Source organism: Cavia porcellus, unplaced genomic scaffold, assembly GCF_034190915.1.
Source record: "Cavia porcellus strain 051 isolate PalLab524CR breed Dunkin Hartley unplaced genomic scaffold, mCavPor4.1 scaffold_32, whole genome shotgun sequence".
Lineage (NCBI taxonomy): Eukaryota > Metazoa > Chordata > Mammalia > Rodentia > Caviidae > Cavia > Cavia porcellus.
In genome coordinates, this window is record NW_026947515.1 from 34078255 (window position 1) to 34098739 (window position 20485).

Here is a 20485-nt window from a genome sequence, read left to right on the forward strand (position 1 = left end):
TATGGGTGTGTGTTACATTACATTCACTAGTAGGAGTGAGAAAAACATCACGGCGTGGTGTGAATCGGAGGGTCTGAATTAGGATAGGCAGTGAGTGGCAATGTAGGATGGAGAAAAGCACCGCGGGGTGGTCATCATGGGGAGGTCAGGGAACATGCAGTGGCAATGTAGGATAGGTTTCTAAAAAACATCGCGGGGTGGTGCGCATTGTATGGGTGTGTGTTACATTACATTCACTAGTAGGAGTGAGAAAAAATCACGGGGTGGTGCGCATTGTATGGGTGTGTGTTACATTACATTCACTAGTAGGAGTGAGAAAAACATCACAGGGTGGTGTGAATCGGAGGGTCTGAATTAGGATATTCAGTGAGTGGCAATGTAGGATGGAGAAAAGCACCGCGGGGTGGTCAGCATGGGGAGGTCAGGGAACATGCAGTGGCAATGTAGGATAGGTTTCTGAAAAATATCGCGGGGTGGTGCGCATTGTATGGGTGTGTGTTACATTACATTCACTAGTAGGAGTGAGAAAAACATCACGGGGTGGTGCGCATTGTATGGGTGTGTGTTACATTACATTCACTTGTAGGAGTGAGAAAAACATCACGGGGTGGTGTGAATCGGAGGGTCTGAATTAGGATAGGCAGTGAGTGGCAATGTAGGATGGAGGAAAGTACCGCGGGGTGGTCAGCATGGGGAGGTCAGGGAACATGCAGTGGCAATGTAGGATAGGTTTCTGAAAAACATCGCGGGGTTGTGCGCATTGTATGGGTGTGTGTTACATGACATTCACTAGTAGGAGTGAGAAAAACATCACGGGGTGGTGCGCATTGTATGGGTGTGTGTTACATTACATTCACTAGTAGGAGTGAGAAAAACATCACGGGGTGGTGTGAATCGGAGGGTCTGAATTAGGATAGGCAGTGAGTGGCAATGGAGGATGGAGAAAAGCACCGCGGGGTGGTCAGCATGGGGAGGTCAGGGAACATGCACTGGCAATGTAGGATAGGTTTCTGAAAAACATCGCGGGGTGGTGCGCATTGTATGGGTGTGTGTTACATTACATTCACTAGTAGGAGTGAGAAAAACATCACGGGGTGGTGCGCATTGTATGGGTGTGTGTTACATTACATTCACTAGTAGGAGTGAGAAAAACATCACGGGGTGGTGTGAATCGGAGGGTCTGAATTAGGATAGGCAGTGAGTGGCAATGGAGGATGGAGAAAAGCACCGCGGGGTGGTCAGCATGGGGAGGTCAGGGAACATGCAGTGGCAATGTAGGATAGGTTTCTGAAAAACATCGCGGGGTGGTGCGCATTGTATGGGTGTGTGTTACATTACATTCACTTGTAGGAGTGAGAAAAACATCACGGGGTGGTGTGAATCGGAGGGTCTGAATTAGGATAGACAGTGAGTGGCAATGTAGGATGGAGAAAAGCACCGCGGGGTGGTCAGCATGGGGAGGTCAGGGAACATGCAGTGGCAATGTAGGATAGGTTTCTGAAAAACATTGCGGGGTGGTGCGCATTGTATGGGTGTGTGTTACATGACATTCACTAGTAGGAGTGAGAAAAACATCACGGGGTGGTGCGCATTGTATGGGTGTGTGTTACATTACATTCACTAGTAGGAGTGAGAAAAACATCACGGGGTGGTGCGCATTGTATGGGTGTGTGTTACATTACATTCACTAGTAGGAGTGGGAAAAACATTACGGGGTGGTGCGCATTGTATGGGTGTGTGTTACATTACATTCACTTGTAGGAGTGAGAAAAACATCACGGGGTGGTGTGAATCGGAGGGTCTGAATTAGGATAGGAAGTGAGTGGCAATGTAGGATGGAGAAAAGCACCGCGGGGTGGTCACCATGGGGAAGTCAGGGAACATGCAGTGGCAATGTAGGATAGGTTTCTGAAAAAAATCGCGGGGTGGTGCGCCTTGTATGGGTGTGTGTTACATTACATTCACTAGTAGGAGTGAGAAAAACATCACGGGGTGGTGCGCATTGTATGGGTGTGTGTTACATTACATTCACTAGTAGGAGTGAGAAAAACATCACGAGGTGGTGTGAATCGGAGGGTCTGAATTAGGATAGGCAGTGAGTGGCAATGTAGGATGGAGAAAAGCACCGCGGGGTGCTCAGCATGGGGAGGTCAGGGAACATGCAGTGGCAATGTAGGATAGGTTTCTGAAAAACATCGCGGGGTGGTGCGCCTTGTATGGGTGTGCGTTACATTACATTCACTAGTAGGAGTGAGAAACTCATCACGGGGTGGTGCGCATTGTATGGGTGTGTGTTACATTACATTCACTAGTAGGAGTGAGAAAAACATCACGGGGTGGTGTGAATCGGAGGGTCTGAATTAGGATAGGCAGTGAGTGGCAATGTAGGATGGAGAAAAGCACCACGGGGTGGTCAGCATGGGGAGGTCAGGGAACATGCAGTGGCAATGTAGGATAGGTTTCTGAAAAACATCGCGGGGTGGTGCGCCTTGTATGGGTGTGTGTTACATTACATTCACTAGTAGGAGTGAGAAAAACATCACGGGGTGGTGCGCATTGTATGGGTGTGTGTTACATTACATTCACTAGTAGGAGTGGGAAAAACACCACGGGGTGGTGTGAATCGGAGGGTCTGAATTAGGATAGACAGTGAGTGGCAATGTAGGATGGAGAAAAGCACCGCGGGGTGGTCAGCATGGGGAGGTCAGGGAACATGCAGTGGCAATGTAGGATAGGTTTCTGAAAAACATCGCGGGGTGGTGCGCATTGTATGGGTGTGTGTTACGTTACATTCACTAGTAGGAGTGAGAAAAACATCACGGGGTGGTGCGCATTGTATGGGTGTGTGTTACATTACATTCACTAGTAGGAGTGAGAAAAACATCACGGGGTGGTGTGAATCGGAGGGTCTGAATTAGGATAGGCAGTGAGTGGCAATGGAGGATGGAGAAAAGCACCGCGGGGTGGTCAGCATGGGGAGGTCAGGGAACATGCAGTGGCAATGTAGGATAGGTTTCTGAAAAACATCACGGGGTGGTGCGCATTGTATGGGTGTGTGTTACATTACATTCACTTGTAGGTGTGAGAAAAACATCACGGGGTGGTGTGAATCGGAGGGTCTGAATTAGGATAGGCAGTGAGTGGCAATGTAGGATGGAGGAAAGCACCGCGGGGTGGTCAGCATGGGGAGGTCAGGGAACATGCAGTGGCAATGTAGGATAGGTTTCTGAAAAATATCGCGGGGTGGTGCGCATTGTATGGGTGTGTGTTACATTACATTCACTAGTAGGACTGAGAAAAACATCACGGGGTGGTGCGCATTGTATGGGTGTGTGTTACATTACATTCACTTGTAGGAGTGAGAAAAACATTACGGGGTGGTGTGAATCGGAGGGTCTGAATTAGGATAGACAGTGAGTGGCAATGTAGGATGGAGAAAAGCACCGCGGGGTGGTCAGCATGGGGAGGTCAGGGAACATGCAGTGGCAATGTAGGATAGCTTTCTGAAAAACATCGCGGGGTGGTGCGCATTGTATGGGTGTGTGTTACATTACATTAACTTGAAGGAGTGATAAAAACATCACGGGGTGGTGTGAATCGGAGGGTCTGAATTAGGATAGGCAGTGAGTGGCAATGTAGGATGGAGGAAAGCAACGCGGGGTGGTCAGCATGGGGAGGTCAGGGAACATGCAGTGGCAATGTAGGATGGGTTTCTGAAAAATATCGCGGGGTGGTGCGCATTGTATGGGTGTGTGTTACATGACATTCACTAGTAGGAGTGAGAAAAACATCACGGGGTGGTGCGCATTGTATGGGTGTGTGTTACATTACATTCACTAGTAGGAGTGAGAAAAACATCACGGGGTGGTGCGCATTGTATGGGTGTGTGTTACATTACATTCACTTGTAGGAGTGAGAAAAACATCACGGGGTGGTGTGAATCGGAGGGTCTGAATTAGGATAGGCAGTGAGTGGCAATGTAGGATGGAGGAAAGTACCGCGGGGTGGTCAGCATGGGGAGGTCAGGTAACATGCAGTGGCAATGTAGGATAGGTTTCTGAAAAACATCGCGGGGTTGTGCGCATTGTATGGGTGTGTGTTACATGACATTCACTAGTAGGAGTGAGAAAAACATCACGGGGTGGTGCGCATTGTATGGGTGTGTGTTACATTACATTCACTAGTAGGAGTGAGAAAAACATCACGGGGTGGTGTGAATCGGAAGGTCTGAATTAGGATAGGCAGTGAGTGGCAATAGAGGATGGAGAAAAGCACCGCGGGGTGGTCAGCATGGGGAGGTCAGGGAACATGCACTGGCAATGTAGGATAGGTTTCTGAAAAACATCGCGGGGTGGTGCGCATTGTATGGGTGTGTGTTACATTACATTCACTAGTAGGAGTGAGAAAAACATCACGGGGTGGTGCGCATTGTATGGGTGTGTGTTACATTACATTCACTAGTAGGAGTGAGAAAAACATCACGGGGTGGTGTGAATCGGAGGGTCTGAATTAGGATAGGCAGTGAGTGGCAATGGAGGATGGAGAAAAGCACCGCGGGGTGGTCAGCATGGGGAGGTCAGGGAACATGCAGTGGCAATGTAGGATAGGTTTCTGAAAAACATCGCGGGGTGGTGCGCATTGTATGGGTGTGTGTTACATTACATTCACTTGTAGGAGTGAGAAAAACATCACGGGGTGGTGTGAATCGGAGGGTCTGAATTAGGAAAGGCAGTGACTGGCAATGTAGGATGGATGAAAGCACCGCGGGGTGGTCAGCATGGGGAGGTCAGGGAACATGCAGTGGCAATGTAGGATAGGTTTCTGAAAAACATTGCGGGGTGGTGCGCATTGTATGGGTGTGTGTTACATGACATTCACTAGTAGGAGTGAGAAAAACATCACGGGGTGGTGCGCATTGTATGGGTGTGTGTTACATTACATTCACTAGTAGGAGTGAGAAAAACATCACGGGGTGGTGCGCATTGTATGGGTGTGTGTTCCATTACATTCACTAGTAGGAGTGAGAAAAACATCACGGGGTGGTGCGCATTGTATGGGTGTGTGTTACATTACATTCACTTGTAGGAGTGAGAAAAACATCACGGGGTGGTGTGAATCGGAGGGTCTGAATTAGGATAGGAAGTGAGTGGCAATGTAGGATGGAGAAAAGCACCGCGGGGTGGTCACCATGGGGAAGTCAGGGAACATGCAGTGGCAATGTAGGATAGGTTTCTGAAAAAAATCGCGGGGTGGTGCGCCTTGTATGGGTGTGTGTTACATTACATTCACTAGTAGGAGTGAGAAAAACATCACGGGGTGGTGCGCATTGTATGGGTGTGTGTTACATTACATTCACTAGTAGGAGTGAGAAAAACATCACGAGGTGGTGTGAATCGGAGGGTCTGAATTAGGATAGGCAGTGAGTGGCAATGTAGGATGGAGAAAAGCACCGCGGGGTGGTCAGCATGGGGAGGTCAGGGAACATGCAGTGGCAATGTAGGATAGGTTTCTGAAAAACATCGCGGGGTGGTGCGCCTTGTATGGGTGTGCGTTACATTACATTCACTAGTAGGAGTGAGAAACTCATCACGGGGTGGTGCGCATTGTATGGGTGTGTGTTACATTACATTCACTAGTAGGAGTGAGAAAAACATCACGGGGTGGTGTGAATCGGAGGGTCTGAATTAGGATAGGCAGTGAGTGGCAATGTAGGATGGAGAAAAGCACCACGGGGTGGTCAGCATGGGGAGGTCAGGGAACATGCAGTGGCAATGTAGGATAGGTTTCTGAAAAACATCGCGGGGTGGTGCGCCTTGTATGGGTGTGTGTTACATTACATTCACTAGTAGGAGTGAGAAAAACATCACGGGGTGGTGCGCATTGTATGGGTGTGTGTTATATTACATTCACTAGTAGGAGTGAGAAAAACATCACGGGGAGGTGTGAATTGGAGGGTCTGAATTAGGATAGGCAGTGAGTGGCAATGTAGGATGGAGAAAACCACCGCGGGGTGGTCAGCATGGGGAGGTTAGGGAACATCAGTGGCAATGTAGCATAGGTTTCAGAAAAACATCGCGGGGTGGTGCGCATTGTATGGGTGTGTGTAACATTACATTCACTAGTAGGAGTGAGAAAAACATCACGGGGTGGTGCGCATAGTATGGGTGTGTGTTACATTACATTCACTAGTGGGAGTGAGAAAAACATCACGGGGTGGTGTGAATCGGAGGGTCTGAATTAGGATAGGCAGTGAGTGGCAATGTAGGATGGAGGAAAGCACCGCGGGTGGTCAGCATGGGGAGGTCAGGGAACATGCAGTGGCAATGTAGGATCGGTTTCTGAAAAACATCGCGGGGTGGTGCGCATTGTATGGGTGTGTGTTACATTACATTCACTAGTAGGAGTGAGAAAAATATCACGGGGTGGTGCGCATTGTATGGGTGTGTGTTACATTACATTCACTAGTAGGAGTGAGAAAAACATCACGGGGTGGTGCGCATTGTATGGGTGTGTGTTACATTACATTCACTAGTAGGAGTGAGAAAAACATCATGGGGTGGTGCCCATTGTATGGGTGTGTGTTACATTACATTCACTAGTAGGAGTGAGAAAAACATCACGGGGTGGTGCGCATTGTATGGGTGTGTGTTACATTACATTCACTAGTAGGAGTGAGAAAAACATCACGGGGAGGTGTGAATCGGAGGGTCTGAATTAGGATAGGCAGTGAGTGGCAATGTAGGATGGAGAAAAGCACCGCGGGGTGGTCAGCATGGGGAGGTCAGGGAACATGCAGTGGCAATGTAGGATACGTTTCTAAAAAACATCGCGGGGTGGTGCGCCTTGTATGGGTGTGTGTTACATTACATTCACTAGTAGGAGTGAGAAAAACATCACGGGGTGGTGCGCATTGTATGGGTGTGTGTTACATTACATTCACTAGTAGGAGTGAGAAAAACATCACGGGGTGGTGTGAATCGGAGGGTCTGAATTAGGATAGGCAGTGAGTGGCAATGTAGGATGGAGAAAAGCACCGCGGGGTGGTCAGCATGGGGAGGTCAGGGAACATGCAGTGGCAATGTAGGATACGTTTCTAAAAAACATCGCAGGGTGGTGCGCATTGTACGGGTGTGTGTTACAATACATTCACTAGTAGGAGTGAGAAAATCATCACGGGGTGGTGCGCATTGTATGGGTGTGTGTTACATTACATTCACTAGTAGGAGTGAGAAAAACATCACGCGGTGGTGTGAATCGGAAGGTCTGAATTAGGATAGGCAGTGAGTGGCAATGAAGGATGGAGAAAAGCACCACGTGGTGGTCAGCATGGGGAGGTCAGGGAACATGCAGTGGCAATGTAGGATAGGTTTCTGAAAAACATCGCGGGGTGGTGCGCATTGTATGGGTGTGTGTTACATTACATTCACTTGTAGGAGTTAGAAAAACATCACGGGGTGGTGTGAATCGGAGGGTCTGAATTAGGATAGGCAATGAGTGGCAATGTAGGATAGAGGAAAGCACCGCGGGTGGTCAGCATGGGGAGGTCAGGGAACATGCAGTGGCAATGTAGGATAGGTTTCTGAAAAACATCGCGGGGTGGTGCGCATTGTATGGGTGTGTGTTACATTACATTCACTAGTAGGAGTGTGAAAAACATCACGGGGTGGTGTGAATCGGAGGGTCTGAATTAGGATAGGCAGTGAGTGGCAATGTAGGATGGAGAAAAGCACCGCGGGGTGGTCACCATGGGGAGGTCAGGGAACATGCAGTGGCAATGTAGGATAGGTTTCTAAAAAACATGGCGGGGTGGTGCGCATTGTATGGGTGTGTGTTACATTACATTCACTAGTAGGAGTGAGAAAAACATCACGGGGTGGTGCGCATTGTATGGGTGTGTGTTACATTAAATTCACTAGTAGGAGTGAGAAAAACATCACGGGGTGGTGTGAATCGGAGTGTCTGAATTAGTATAGGCAGTGAGTGGAAATGTAGGATGGAGAAAAGCACCGCGGGGTGGTCAGCATGGGGAGGTCAGGGAACATGCAGTGGCAATGTAGGATAGGTTTCTGAAAAACATCGCAGGGTGCTGCGCATTGTATGGGTGTGTGTTACATTACATTCACTAGTAGGAGTGAGAAAAACATCACGGATTGGTGCGCATTGTATGGGTGTGTGTTACATTACATTCACTAGTAGGAGTGAGAAAAACATCACGGGGTGGTGTGAATTGGAGGGTCTGAATTAGGATAGGCAGTGAGTGGCAATGTAGGATGGAGAAAAGCACTGCGGGTTGGTCAGCATGGGGAGGTCAGTGAACATGCAGTGGCAATGTAGGATAGGTTTCTGAAAAACATCGCGGGGTGGTGCGCATTGTATGGGTGTGTGTTACATTACATTCACTACTAGCAGTGAGAAAAACACCACGGGGTGGTGTGAATCGGAGGATCTGAATTAGGATAGGCAGTGAGTTGCAATGTAGGATGGAGAAAAGCACCGCGGGTTGGTCAGCATGGGGAGGTCAGGGAACATGCAGTGGCAATGTAGGATAGGTTTCTGAAAAACATCGCGGGTTGGTGCGCATTGTATGGGTGTGTGTTACATTACATTCACTAGTAGGAGTGAGAAAAACATCACGGGGTGGTGCGCATTGTATGGGTGTGTGTTACATTACATTCACTAGTAGGAGTGAGAAAAACATCACGGGGTGGTGTGAATCGGAGGGTCTGAATTAGGATAGGCAGTGAGTGGCAATGTAGGATGGAGAAAAGCACCGCGGGGTGGTCAGCATTGGGAGGTCAGGGAACATGCAGTGGCAATGTAGGATAGGTTTCTGAAAAACATCGCGGGGTGGTGCGCATTGTATGGGTGTTTATTTCTTTACATTCACTAGTAGGAGTGAGAAAAACATCACGGGGTGGTTCGCATTGTATGGGTGTGTATTACATTACATTCACTAGTAGGAGTGAGAAAAACATCACGGGGTGGTGTAAATCGGAGGGTCTGAATTAGGATAGGCAGTGAGTGGCAATGTAGGATGGAGGAAAGCACCGCGGGTGGTCAGCATGGGGAGGTCAGGGAACATGCAGTGGCAATGTAGGATAGGTTTCTGAAAAACATCGCGGGGTGGTGCGCATTGTATTGGTGTGTGTTACATAACATTCACTAGTAGGAGTGAGAAAAACATCACGGGGTGGTGCGCATTGTATGGGTGTGTGTTACATTACATTCACTAGTAGGAGTGAGAAAAACATCACGGGGTGGTGCGCATTGTATGGGTGTGTGTTACATTACATTCACTAGTAGGAGTGAGAAAAACATCATGGGGTGGTGCGCATTGTATGTGTGTGTGTTACATTACATTCACTAGTAGGAGTGAGAAAAACATCACGGGGTGGTGCGCATTGTATGGGTGTGTGTTACATTACATTCACTAGTAGGAGTGAGAAAAACATCACGGGTGGTGTGAATCGGAGTGTCTGAATTAGGATAGGCAGTGAGTGGCAATGTAGGATGGAGAAAAGCACCGCGGGGTGGTCAGCATGGGTAGGTCAGGGAACATGCAGTGGCAATGTAGGATAGGTTTCTAAAAAACATCGCAGGGTGGTGCGCATTGTATGGGTGTGTGTTACATTACATTCACTAGTAGGAGTGAGAAAAACATCACCGTGTGGTGTGCATTGTATGGATGTGTGTTACATTACATTCACTAGTAGGAGTGAGAAAAACATCACGGGGTGGTGTGAATCGGAGGGTCTGAATTAGGATAGGCACTGAGTGGCAATGTAGGATGGAGAAAAGCACCGCGGGGTGGTCAGCATGGGGAGGTCAGGGAACATGCAGTGGCAATGTAGGATAAGTTTCTGAAAAACATCGCTGGGTGGTGCGCATTGTATGGGTGTGTGTTACATTACATTCACTAGTAGGAGTGAGAAAAACATCACGGGGTTGTGCGCATTGTATGGGTGTGTGTTACATTACATTTACTAGTAGGAGTGAGAAAAACATCACGCGGTGGTGTGAATCGGATGGTCTGAATTAGGATAGGCAGTGAGTGGCAATGGAGGATGGAGAAAAGCACCGCGGGGTGGTCACCATGGGGAGGTCAGGGAACATGCAGTGACAATGTAGGATAGGTTTCTGAAAAGCATCGCGGGGTGGTGCGCATTGTATGGGTGTGTGTTACATTACATTCACTTGTAGGAGTGAGAAAAACATCACGGGGTGGTGTGAATCGGCGGGTCTGAATTAGGATAGGCAGTGAGTGGCAATGTAGGATGGAGGAAAGCACCGCGGGTGTTCAGCATGGGGAGGTCAGGGAACATGCAGTGGCAATGTAGGATAGGTTTCTGAAAAACATCGCGGGGTGGTGCGCATTGTATGGGTGTGTGTTACATAACATTCACTAGTGGGAGTGAGAAAAACATCACGGGGTGGTGCGCATTGTATGGGTGTGTGTTACATTACATTCACTAGTAGGAGTGAGAAAAACATCACGGGGTGGTGCGCATTGTATGGGTGTGTGTTACATTACATTCACTAGTAGGAGTGAGAAAAACATCATGGGGTGGTGCGCATTGTATGTGTGTGTGTTACATTACATTCACTAGTAGGAGTGAGAAAAACATCACGGGGTGGTGCGCATTGTATGGGTGTGTGTTACATTACATTCACTAGTAGGAGTGAGAAAAACATCACGGGGTGGTGTGAATCGGAGGGTCTGAATTAGGATAGGCAGTGAGTGGCAATGTAGGATGGAGAAAAGCACCGCGGGGTGGTCAGCATGGGGAGGTCAGGGAACATGCAGTGGCAATGTAGGATAGGTTTCTAAAAAACATCGCAGGGTGGTGCGCATTGTATGGGTGTGTGTTACATTACATTCACTAGTAGGAGTGAGAAAAACATCACCGTGTGGTGTGCATTGTATGGATGTGTGTTACATTACATTCACTAGTAGGAGTGAGAAAAACATCACGGGGTGGTGTGAATCGGAGGGTCTGAATTAGGATAGGCACTGAGTGGCAATGTAGGATGGAGAAAAGCACCGCGGGGTGGTCAGCATGGGGAGGTCAGGGAACATGCAGTGGCAATGTAGGATAAGTTTCTGAAAAACATCGCTGGGTGGTGCGCATTGTATGGGTGTGTGTTACATTACATTCACTAGTAGGAGTGAGAAAAACATCACGGGGTTGTGCGCATTGTATGGGTGTGTGTTACATTACATTTACTAGTAGGAGTGAGAAAAACATCACGCGGTGGTGTGAATCGGATGGTCTGAATTAGGATAGGCAGTGAGTGGCAATGGAGGATGGAGAAAAGCACCGCGGGGTGGTCACCATGGGGAGGTCAGGGAACATGCAGTGACAATGTAGGATAGGTTTCTGAAAAGCATCGCGGGGTGGTGCGCATTGTATGGGTGTGTGTTACATTACATTCACTTGTAGGAGTGAGAAAAACATCACGGGGTGGTGTGAATCGGCGGGTCTGAATTAGGATAGGCAGTGAGTGGCAATGTAGGATGGAGGAAAGCACCGCGGGTGTTCAACATGGGGAGGTCAGGGAACATGCAGTGGCAATGTAGGATAGGTTTCTGAAAAACATCGCGTGGTGGTGCGCATTGTATGGGTGTGTGTTACATTACATTCACTAGTAGGAGTGAGAAAAACATCACGGGGTGGTGCGCATTGTATGGGTGTGTGTTACATTACATTCACTAGTAGGAGTGAGAAAAACATCACGGGGTGGTGCGCATTGTATGGGTGTGTGTTACATTACATTCACTAGTAGGAGTGAGAAAAACATCATGGGGTGGTGCGCATTGTATGTGTGTGTGTTACATTACATTCACTAGTAGGAGTGAGAAAAACATCACGGGGTGGTGCGCATTGTATGGGTGTGTGTTACATTACATTCACTAGTAGGAGTGAGAAAAACATCACGGGGTGGTGTGAATCGGAGGGTCTGAATTAGGATAGGCAGTGAGTGGCAATGCAGGATGGAGAAAAGCACCGCGGGGTGGTCAGCATGGGGAGGTCAGGGAACATGCAGTGGCAATGTAGGATAGGTTTCTAAAAAACATCGCAGGGTGGTGCGCATTGTATGGGTGTGTGTTACATTACATTCACTAGTAGGAGTGAGAAAAACATCACCGTGTGGTGTGCATTGTATGGATGTGTGTTACATTACATTCACTAGTAGGAGTGAGAAAAACATCACGGGGTGGTGTGAATCGGAGGGTCTGAATTAGGATAGGCACTGAGTGGCAATGTAGGATGGAGAAAAGCACCGCGGGGTGGTCAGCATGGGGAGGTCAGGGAACATGCAGTGGCAATGTAGGATAAGTTTCTGAAAAACATCGCTGGGTGGTGCGCATTGTATGGGTGTGTGTTACATTACATTCACTAGTAGGAGTGAGAAAAACATCACGGGGTTGTGCGCATTGTATGGGTGTGTGTTACATTACATTTACTAGTAGGAGTGAGAAAAACATCACGCGGTGGTATGAATCGGATGGTCTGAATTAGGATAGGCAGTGAGTGGCAATGGAGGATGGAGAAAAGCACCGCGGGGTGGTCACCATGGGGAGGTCAGGGAACATGCAGTGACAATGTAGGATAGGTTTCTGAAAAGCATCGCGGGGTGGTGCGCATTGTATGGGTGTGTGTTACATTACATTCACTTGTAGGAGTGAGAAAAACATCACGGGGTGGTGTGATTCGGCGGGTCTGAATTAGGATAGGCAGTGAGTGGCAATGTAGGATGGAGGAAAGCACCGCGGGTGTTCAGCATGGGGAGGTCAGGGAACATGCAGTGGCAATGTAGGATAGGTTTCTGAAAAACATCGCGGGGTGGGGCGCATTGTATGGGTGTGTGTTACATTACATTCACTAGTAGGAGTGAGAAAAACATCATGGGGTGGTGCGCATTGTATGTGTGTGTGTTACATTACATTCACTAGTAGGAGTGAGAAAAACATCACGGGGTGGTGCGCATTGTATGGGTGTGTGTTACATTACATTCACTAGTAGGAGTGAGAAAAACATCACGGGGTGGTGTGAATCGGAGGGTCTGAATTAGGATAGGCAGTGAGTGGCAATGTAGGATGGAGAAAAGCACCGCGAGGTGGTCAGCATGGGGAGGTCAGGGAACATGCAGTGGCAATGTAGGATAGGTTTCTAAAAAACATCGCAGGGTGGTGCGCATTGTATGGGTGTGTGTTACATTATATTCACTAGTAGGAGTGAGAAAAACATCACCGGGTGGTGTGCATTGTATGGATGTGTGTTACATTACATTCACTAGTAGGAGTGAGAAAAACATCACGGGGTGGTGTGAATCGGAGGGTCTGAATTAGGATAGGCAGTGAGTGGCAATGTAGGATGGAGAAAAGCACTGCGGGGTGGTCAGCATGGGGAGGTCAGGGAACATGCAGTGGCAATGTAGGATAAGTTTCTGAAAAACATCGCGGGGTGGTGCGCATTGTATGGGTGTGTGTTACATTACATTCACTAGTAGGAGTGAGAAAAACATCACGGGGTTGTGCGCATTGTATGGGTGTGTGTTACATTACATTCACTAGTAGGAGTGAGAAAAACATCACGCGGTGGTGTGAATCGGAGGGTCTGAATTAGGATAGGCAGTGAGCGGCAATGGAGGATGGAGAAAAGCACCGCGGGGTGTTCACCATGGGGAGGTCAGGGAACATGCAGTGGCAATGTAGGATAGGTTTCTGAAAAACATTGCGGGGTGGTGCGCATTGTATGGGTGTGTGTTACATTACATTCACTTGTAGGAGTGAGAAAAACATCATGGGGTGGTGTGAATCGAAGGGTCTGAATTAGGATAGGCAATGGGTGGCAATGTAGGATGGAGGAAAGCACCGCGGGGTGGTCAGCATGGGGAGGTCAGGGAACATGCAGTGGCAATGTAGGATAGGTTTCTGAAAAACATCGCGGGGTGGTGCGCATTGTATGGGTGTGTGTTACATGACATTCACTAGTAGGAGTGAGAAAAACATCACGGGGTGGTGCGCATTGTATGGGTGTGTGTTACATTACATTCACTAGTAGGAGTGAGAAAAACATCACGGGGTGGTGTGAATCGGAGGTTCTGAATTAGGATAGGCAGTGAGTGGCAATGTTGGATGGAGAAAAGCACCGCGGGGTGGTCAGCATGGGGAGGTCAGGGAACATGCAGTGGCAATGTAGGATAGGTTTCTGAAAAACATCGCGGGGTGGTGCGCCTTGTATGGGTGTGTGTTACATTACATTCACTAGTAGGAGTGAGAAAAACATCACGGGGTGGTGCGCATTGTATGGGTGTGTGTTACATTACATTCACTAGTAGGAGTGAGAAAAACATCACGGGGTGGTGTGAATCGGAGGGTCTGAATTAGGATAGGCAATGAGTGGCAATGTAGGATAGAGGAAAGCACCGCGGGTGGTCAGCATGGGGAGGTCAGGGAACATGCAGTGGCAATGTAGGATAGGTTTCTGAAAAACATCGCGGGGTGGTGCGCATTGTATGGGTGTGTGTTACATTACATTCACTAGTAGGAGTGTGAAAAACATCACGGGGTGGTGTGAATCGGAGGGTCTGAATTAGGATAGGCAGTGAGTGGCAATGTAGGATGGAGAAAAGCACCGCGGGGTGGTCACCATGGGGAGGTCAGGGAACATGCAGTGGCAATGTAGGATAGGTTTCTAAAAAACATGGCGGGGTGGTGCGCATTGTATGGGTGTGTGTTACATTACATTCACTAGTAGGAGTGAGAAAAACATCACGGGGTGGTGCGCATTGTATGGGTGTGTGTTACATTAAATTCACTAGTAGGAGTGAGAAAAACATCACGGGGTGGTGTGAATCGGAGTGTCTGAATTAGTATAGGCAGTGAGTGGAAATGTAGGATGGAGAAAAGCACCGCGGGGTGGTCAGCATGGGGAGGTCAGGGAACATGCAGTGGCAATGTAGGATAGGTTTCTGAAAAACATCGCAGGGTGCTGCGCATTGTATGGGTGTGTGTTACATTACATTCACTAGTAGGAGTGAGAAAAACATCACGGATTGGTGCGCATTGTATGGGTGTGTGTTACATTACATTCACTAGTAGGAGTGAGAAAAACATCACGGGGTGGTGTGAATTGGAGGGTCTGAATTAGGATAGGCAGTGAGTGGCAATGTAGGATGGAGAAAAGCACTGCGGATTGGTCAGCATGGGGAGGTCAGTGAACATGCAGTGGCAATGTAGGATAGGTTTCTGAAAAACATCGCGGGGTGGTGCGCATTGTATGGGTGTGTGTTACATTACATTCACTACTAGCAGTGAGAAAAACACCACGGGGTGGTGTGAATCGGAGGATCTGAATTAGGATAGGCAGTGAGTTGCAATGTAGGATGGAGAAAAGCACCGCGGGTTGGTCAGCATGGGGAGGTCAGGGAACATGCAGTGGCAATGTAGGATAGGTTTCTGAAAAACATCGCGGGTTGGTGCGCATTGTATGGGTGTGTGTTACATTACATTCACTAGTAGGAGTGAGAAAAACATCACGGGGTGGTGCGCATTGTATGGGTGTGTGTTACATTACATTCACTAGTAGGAGTGAGAAAAACATCACGGGGTGGTGTGAATCGGAGGGTCTGAATTAGGATAGGCAGTGAGTGGCAATGTAGGATGGAGAAAAGCACCGCGGGGTGGTCAGCATTGGGAGGTCAGGGAACATGCAGTGGCAATGTAGGATAGGTTTCTGAAAAACATCGCGGGGTGGTGCGCATTGTATGGGTGTTTATTTCTTTACATTCACTAGTAGGAGTGAGAAAAACATCACGGGGTGGTTCGCATTGTATGGGTGTGTATTACATTACATTCACTAGTAGGAGTGAGAAAAACATCACGGGGTGGTGTAAATCGGAGGGTCTGAATTAGGATAGGCAGTGAGTGGCAATGTAGGATGGAGGAAAGCACCGCGGGTGGTCAGCATGGGGAGGTCAGGGAACATGCAGTGGCAATGTAGGATAGGTTTCTGAAAAACATCGCGGGGTGGTGCGCATTGTATTGGTGTGTGTTACATAACATTCACTAGTAGGAGTGAGAAAAACATCACGGGGTGGTGCGCATTGTATGGGTGTGTGTTACATTACATTCACTAGTAGGAGTGAGAAAAACATCACGGGGTGGTGCGCATTGTATGGGTGTGTGTTACATTACATTCACTAGTAGGAGTGAGAAAAACATCATGGGGTGGTGCGCATTGTATGTGTGTGTGTTACATTACATTCACTAGTAGGAGTGAGAAAAACATCACGGGGTGGTGCGCATTGTATGGGTGTGTGTTACATTACATTCACTAGTAGGAGTGAGAAAAACATCACGGGGTGGTGTGAATCGGAGTGTCTGAATTAGGATAGGCAGTGAGTGGCAATGTAGGATGGAGAAAAGCACCGCGGGGTGGTCAGCATGGGTAGGTCAGGGAACATGCAGTGGCAATGTAGGATAGGTTTCTAAAAAACATCGCAGGGTGGTGCGCATTGTATGGGTGTGTGTTACATTACATTCACTAGTAGGAGTGAGAAAAACATCACCGTGTGGTGTGCATTGTATGGATGTGTGTTACATTACATTCACTAGTAGGAGTGAGAAAAACATCACGGGGTGGTGTGAATCGGAGGGTCTGAATTAGGATAGGCACTGAGTGGCAATGTAGGATGGAGAAAAGCACCGCGGGGTGGTCAGCATGGGGAGGTCAGGGAACATGCAGTGGCAATGTAGGATAAGTTTCTGAAAAACATCGCTGGGTGGTGCGCATTGTATGGGTGTGTGTTACATTACATTCACTAGTAGGAGTGAGAAAAACATCACGGGGTTGTGCGCATTGTATGGGTGTGTGTTACATTACATTTACTAGTAGGAGTGAGAAAAACATCACGCGGTGGTGTGAATCGGATGGTCTGAATTAGGATAGGCAGTGAGTGGCAATGGAGGATGGAGAAAAGCACCGCGGGGTGGTCACCATGGGGAGGTCAGGGAACATGCAGTGACAATGTAGGATAGGTTTCTGAAAAGCATCGCGGGGTGGTGCGCATTGTATGGGTGTGTGTTACATTACATTCACTTGTAGGAGTGAGAAAAACATCACGGGGTGGTGTGAATCGGCGGGTCTGAATTAGGATAGGCAGTGAGTGGCAATGTAGGATGGAGGAAAGCACCGCGGGTGTTCAGCATGGGGAGGTCAGGGAACATGCAGTGGCAATGTAGGATAGGTTTCTGAAAAACATCGCGGGGTGGTGCGCATTGTATGGGTGTGTGTTACATAACATTCACTAGTGGGAGTGAGAAAAACATCACGGGGTGGTGCGCATTGTATGGGTGTGTGTTACATTACATTCACTAGTAGGAGTGAGAAAAACATCACGGGGTGGTGCGCATTGTATGGGTGTGTGTTACATTACATTCACTAGTAGGAGTGAGAAAAACATCATGGGGTGGTGCGCATTGTATGTGTGTGTGTTACATTACATTCACTAGTAGGAGTGAGAAAAACATCACGGGGTGGTGCGCATTGTATGGGTGTGTGTTACATTACATTCACTAGTAGGAGTGAGAAAAACATCACGGGGTGGTGTGAATCGGAGGGTCTGAATTAGGATAGGCAGTGAGTGGCAATGTAGGATGGAGAAAAGCACCGCGGGGTGGTCAGCATGGGGAGGTCAGGGAACATGCAGTGGCAATGTAGGATAGGTTTCTAAAAAACATCGCAGGGTGGTGCGCATTGTATGGGTGTGTGTTACATTACATTCACTAGTAGGAGTGAGAAAAACATCACCGTGTGGTGTGCATTGTATGGATGTGTGTTACATTACATTCACTAGTAGGAGTGAGAAAAACATCACGGGGTGGTGTGAATCGGAGGGTCTGAATTAGGATAGGCACTGAGTGGCAATGTAGGATGGAGAAAAGCACCGCGGGGTGGTCAGCATGGGGAGGTCAGGGAACATGCAGTGGCAATGTAGGATAAGTTTCTGAAAAACATCGCTGGGTGGTGCGCATTGTATGGGTGTGTGTTACATTACATTCACTAGTAGGAGTGAGAAAAACATCACGGGGTTGTGCGCATTGTATGGGTGTGTGTTACATTACATTTACTAGTAGGAGTGAGAAAAACATCACGCGGTGGTGTGAATCGGATGGTCTGAATTAGGATAGGCAGTGAGTGGCAATGGAGGATGGAGAAAAGCACCGCGGGGTGGTCACCATGGGGAGGTCAGGGAACATGCAGTGACAATGTAGGATAGGTTTCTGAAAAGCATCGCGGGGTGGTGCGCATTGTATGGGTGTGTGTTACATTACATTCACTTGTAGGAGTGAGAAAAACATCACGGGGTGGTGTGAATCGGCGGGTCTGAATTAGGATAGGCAGTGAGTGGCAATGTAGGATGGAGGAAAGCACCGCGGGTGTTCAACATGGGGAGGTCAGGGAACATGCAGTGGCAATGTAGGATAGGTTTCTGAAAAACATCGCGTGGTGGTGCGCATTGTATGGGTGTGTGTTACATTACATTCACTAGTAGGAGTGAGAAAAACATCACGGGGTGGTGCGCATTGTATGGGTGTGTGTTACATTACATTCACTAGTAGGAGTGAGAAAAACATCACGGGGTGGTGCGCATTGTATGGGTGTGTGTTACATTACATTCACTAGTAGGAGTGAGAAAAACATCATGGGGTGGTGCGCATTGTATGTGTGTGTGTTACATTACATTCACTAGTAGGAGTGAGAAAAACATCACGGGGTGGTGCGCATTGTATGGGTGTGTGTTACATTACATTCACTAGTAGGAGTGAGAAAAACATCACGGGGTGGTGTGAATCGGAGGGTCTGAATTAGGATAGGCAGTGAGTGGCAATGCAGGATGGAGAAAAGCACCGCGGGGTGGTCAGCATGGGGAGGTCAGGGAACATGCAGTGGCAATGTAGGATAGGTTTCTAAAAAACATCGCAGGGTGGTGCGCATTGTATGGGTGTGTGTTACATTACATTCACTAGTAGGAGTGAGAAAAACATCACCGTGTGGTGTGCATTGTATGGATGTGTGTTACATTACATTCACTAGTAGGAGTGAGAAAAACATCACGGGGTGGTGTGAATCGGAGGGTCTGAATTAGGATAGGCACTGAGTGGCAATGTAGGATGGAGAAAAGCACCGCGGGGTGGTCAGCATGGGGAGGTCAGGGAACATGCAGTGGCAATGTAGGATAAGTTTCTGAAAAACATCGCTGGGTGGTGCGCATTGTATGGGTGTGTGTTACATTACATTCACTAGTAGGAGTGAGAAAAACATCACGGGGTTGTGCGCATTGTATGGGTGTGTGTTACATTACATTTACTAGTAGGAGTGAGAAAAACATCACGCGGTGGTATGAATCGGATGGTCTGAATTAGGATAGGCAGTGAGTGGCAATGGAGGATGGAGAAAAGCACCGCGGGGTGGTCACCATGGGGAGGTCAGGGAACATGCAGTGACAATGTAGGATAGGTTTCTGAAAAGCATCGCGGGGTGGTGCGCATTGTATGGGTGTGTGTTACATTACATTCACTTGTAGGAGTGAGAAAAACATCACGGGGTGGTGTGATTCGGCGGGTCTGAATTAGGATAGGCAGTGAGTGGCAATGTAGGATGGAGGAAAGCACCGCGGGTGTTCAGCATGGGGAGGTCAGGGAACATGCAGTGGCAATGTAGGATAGGTTTCTGAAAAACATCGCGGGGTGGGGCGCATTGTATGGGTGTGTGTTACATTACATTCACTAGTAGGAGTGAGAAAAACATCATGGGGTGGTGCGCATTGTATGTGTGTGTGTTACATTACATTCACTAGTAGGAGTGAGAAAAACATCACGGGGTGGTGCGCATTGTATGGGTGTGTGTTACATTACATTCACTAGTAGGAGTGAGAAAAACATCACGGGGTGGTGTGAATCGGAGGGTCTGAATTAGGATAGGCAGTGAGTGGCAATGTAGGATGGAGAAAAGCACCGCGAGGTGGTCAGCATGGGGAGGTCAGGGAACATGCAGTGGCAATGTAGGATAGGTTTCTAAAAAACATCGCAGGGTGGTGCGCATTGTATGGGTGTGTGTTACATTATATTCACTAGTAGGAGTGAGAAAAACATCACCGGGTGGTGTGCATTGTATGGATGTGTGTTACATTACATTCACTAGTAGGAGTGAGAAAAACATCACGGGGTGGTGTGAATCGGAGGGTCTGAATTAGGATAGGCAGTGAGTGGCAATGTAGGATGGAGAAAAGCACTGCGGGGTGGTCAGCATGGGGAGGTCAGGGAACATGCAGTGGCAATGTAGGATAAGTTTCTGAAAAACATCGCGGGGTGGTGCGCATTGTATGGGTGTGTGTTACATTACATTCACTAGTAGGAGTGAGAAAAACATCACGGGGTTGTGCGCATTGTATGGGTGTGTGTTACATTACATTCACT